Source organism: Cebus imitator, unplaced genomic scaffold (assembly GCF_001604975.1).
Source record: "Cebus imitator isolate Cc_AM_T3 unplaced genomic scaffold, Cebus_imitator-1.0 Scaffold509, whole genome shotgun sequence".
Classification (NCBI taxonomy): domain Eukaryota; kingdom Metazoa; phylum Chordata; class Mammalia; order Primates; family Cebidae; genus Cebus; species Cebus imitator.
The window spans coordinates 381,905-385,575 of NW_016107824.1; the positions used below are offsets into that span (position 1 = coordinate 381,905).

A 3,671-nucleotide genomic window follows, 5' to 3' on the forward strand; every position below is an offset into this window, starting at 1 on the left:
GGACCCTGTGTCCCCAACCTCTGCCCAATCCCAGGACCCTGTGTCCCCCGTCTCTTCCCTGACCCTAGGACCCTGTGTCCCCAACCTCTGCCCAACGCCAGGACCCTGTGTCCCCGACCTCTGCCCAACGCCAGGACCCTGTGTCCCCAACTTCTGCTCAGACTCCGGGACTCTGTGTCCCCAACCTCTGCTCTGACCCCAGGACCCTGTGTCCCCAACCTCTGCCCAACACCAGGACCCTGTGTCCCCCATCTCTTCCCTGACCCCAGGACCCTGTGTCCCCGACTTCTGCCCTGACACCAGGACCCTGTGTCCCCAACTTCTGCTCAGACTCCGGGACTCTGTGTCCCCAACCTCTGCCCTGACCCCAGGACTCTGTGTCCCCGGCCTCTGCCCTGACCCCTGGGCATCTGGACCACACCGCTGCTGCCCTCCTCCACCTCCCTCAGCCCTCCCTGCCCCTCAGCCCAGCCCAGGATCCTGACCTTGGCCTCCGAGCCCCCTCCTAGCCCCTTCAGGGTGGAGGCTCCTGTGGGCCAGCCAGGCTCCAGGCTTGGATTTTTAAAGTCCTCGAGCCCAGCCTCCTCCCGGTCACCCGATGCCTCTCCCCCAGCCCTGCCCATGTGCTCCCATCACCCCTCAGTTGGAACCTTCTTTCTGGGACTGGACTGGCTGCCCAGAGCAATGGCTGGGATGGTGGCCAGCACGGATCCCCCACATGGCCAGGGCCCCTCTGTGCCTTGCCCCTGCCAGGGCGTGGGTCTGTGCCAGCCTCTGCCAGCTGATGCTGCTTGCCATGGATCACCCCGAGGGGCCACAGCCAGACACCCGGACTAACACTCCCAGCCCTGCCAGCTCCACGCCAGCCCACCTGGGGGCTGCCCACCTTTCTAAAGGTGAAAATCCCCCCTCCCACGGCCCCCAGCTCTTTCTGCCCGCCTGTAATTGTGGGAAGGGCAGCAGGACTTTGCCTTGCAGCTGTTGGGGAGTCCCTCACCCCAGGCTCCTTCCCGTTCTCAGCGGCCGGGCTCGGGGCACCGCCACCCACACTCCTGCTACGGCACATTTGGCGTCCATCCCATCCTTCCGCACAGCCAGGCTGCAAGAGGTGGGGCAGGGGGCTCTGGGAAGATGGGAGGGAGGGCAGGCGTGCTCCCCAGGAACCCTGGACCCTGAGGTGCTGCCCTGCAGCCCACCCTGCCAGCCCATGCCTGGGGAGTGCACCCAACATTCAGGGACCATCTGGGGCGCTGGCCCTGGGAGCCCCAGTGCATCAGGCGGAGGTGACAAAGCCGTGAGACCCCAGAGGAAAGCCCAACACGCAGCCCCCATGGGCATCCCGTGCTGGCCCCACCCAGCCCGCCCAGCCTAGCTCCCTGGAGGACAAGGGCCAAGCACGCCCAGGCAAACATGCCCCAGGGTGGCGCTGGGGGAGCCGGGAGGAGGCGTCGCCTACCAGGCTGGCCCAGACCCCCCATGGGACTCAGCCCTCCTCAACACTGCCACGCCCTGCAACCCAGAGCCAGGCTGTGATCCCACCCCGGCCTCTGGCACCCAATGAAGGTGCCAGGTACCCACAGCCCTCGAGCCCGAACCCTTTACCTGCGCTGCCGCTGCTGGGATCCACCTGCCCTCCCCGGCTCCTCTGCCAACGGCGGCCGCCTCCCGCCACGGCTGCCAGCGATCGTGGGGTTTTGTGGGTGGGTGTTTGGCGCGTGCAGCCATTGGCACACGTCGGTGGCATGCGTCCATCCTCACCGCACGCCGCCCGTACCTTCCTCCTCCTGGTGCCTCCGGAGTCCCCGGCGCTGGCTCGGAGGGGACTTGGCACGGATGGAGTCTGGCCAGTGCCTCGCGGCAGAGTATAGGCACGCTTCTTTTTTCTGTATCTTAAACACACACACATACTCTCGCGTGCACACACGCCAAGCCCCCGCCCCTGGCAACACGCATCCCTTCTGTCAGGAGCAGATCCAGCCAAGAATGCCCCAAGCAGGCGGGGGCAGAGAGAAGAGAAAGGGCTTCGCTGAGTGGGGGAACCTCAGCCTGAAGCCGTGTCCCTGCCGCCCCCATTGCCCCCCCTCTTATGTAAGCCACCAGGAAGAAGAGGAGAAAACGCAGACCCACGTCACGTCATACTGCCTTCTGATTGGGCTCACCTTCGCCAGCCAGGCCCCCTGGGGCACGCTGTGGCCCGGCCACCCTATCACCTGCCCAGCCTCCCTCCGCCCCTGCCCGTCTGCCTTGGTGACCGCACCCAGCCTCCTACGTTCCTTCTCCTAAAAGGCATTTATTTGAGTGCCAACCCTGGCCCCATGCCAATGCGGTGGTCGATGAGACAGCAAGGCCAGCCAAGAGTCTGGCGGGACAACCGGGGGGTTTGCCAGAGTCCTGACCTATGTCTGAGGGGTTAGGGTATCCCAATTGGACATGAAGGTCAAGGTCAGCCTCAGGCTGAGGACAGGGGGTGGGACAGAGCCTCAGCCAGGCGCCTGCTTCGTGCAGACCCCACCGTCTCCGCCACCTCCCTTGCTTGAACCCCAGGCTGGTTACGTGCATCCGTGCTGACCCTGAAGACACAGGTGACAACTTCTGGGCATCAGGGACAGGGGTTGGGGAGAGAGCCGGGAGCCAAGCATCCAGCCCCTCTTTCTGGGTGGGGTGACCGGCACCTCCAGGTGGAGCTGGCGTCTGAGCCCTGAGGAGGAGGCGGCTCCCTCCGAAAGGGGGGTGAAGAGGCCGGAGGAGCCCAGGGAGCAGCCGCCCTGCCCTGATGGCCAGCTCGTCACCTGAGAAGACAACCCAAGCCCGTCTCCCTGCGACTCACAGGCGCTGCAGTGGGAGGAGCAAGGCCGGGCGGGTGCTGGAGGGCGGAGTGAGGGCCCCTCGCCCCGCGGGGTCCTGGTGCGGAGACATTGCATCTGCGTCACCAGCCCCTCAGACCTGCTCTCCTGAAAGCGGCCACCCTGGCCGCTGGTCGCCTGGTGGCAGACGCCTCTTCCCGGCATTTTCAGGCACCGCGCTGCTCTTCTGAGTGTTGACTATCTTTATCCAACCCACTAAAGACAACCTTAGTGAGCTTCAGAACCCCTGGAGTGCCCCGAAATGGACAAGCAAGGAGCCTCAGCCCAGGATGCCAACACCCTCCAGGGCTGACCCCGAGACTCGGCCCTGAGATCCTCTCAATGCCTGGATACCGCACAGCCAGATTGTGTGGCTGGGCTCCTGGGGCCACCCCACCCCCAGCAGAGTCCCGTCCTCTTCCCCGGGCCCTGCTGCAGGAACACCAGCGAGGGAGTGAGCGGTGGCTCCTGCCTGTGGCTTCTGCCCTGCGGCTGCGGCCCTCCCCGCCCCTGCCAACAGCCCCCATCTCACAGGTCCCCACCCTCCCACCCTGGGCCTGCACCCTCCCATCCTCGAGGCCACCCAGGCAGCGCCTGCTCACAGGTTACATTTAGGCCACAGCCTCTGACCTCAGGCCCCTGGGTCTCCCTCTGCATCAGCACGGCCAGGCCCCGGGCTGGAGGAGGTCCTAGAAGGCACAGCCTAACCCCACGGGAGGTGAGGAGCCTGGGCTACTCAGCTGACCTTGGGGCCCCTGCTGCCTCCCTGGGCTCACTCTGCTCCACCACACAGACCCCCTCGCTGCCCCAGAATGTTCCGGGAGCTCC

At 65.8% G+C, this 3,671-nt stretch overlaps 1 protein-coding gene across 4 annotated transcripts in view; it reads right to left on the bottom strand.

The window, feature by feature from the left end:
• The window catches only part of LOC108292819, a 4,823-nt gene extending 2,563 nt beyond the window's left edge, over positions 1-2,260 (bottom strand). The window contains exons 1-2 of one of the 4 annotated variants that reach the window (XM_037733258.1): positions 2,160-2,260; positions 1,775-1,883 (exon numbers count right to left, since the gene is read on the bottom strand). The gene's annotated coding sequence lies outside the window, so the exon portion shown is untranslated. The other 3 variants (XR_005197622.1, XR_005197620.1, XR_005197621.1) reach the window with 3 other exon arrangements.
• Positions 2,261-3,671: the final 1,411 nt, after the last annotated feature.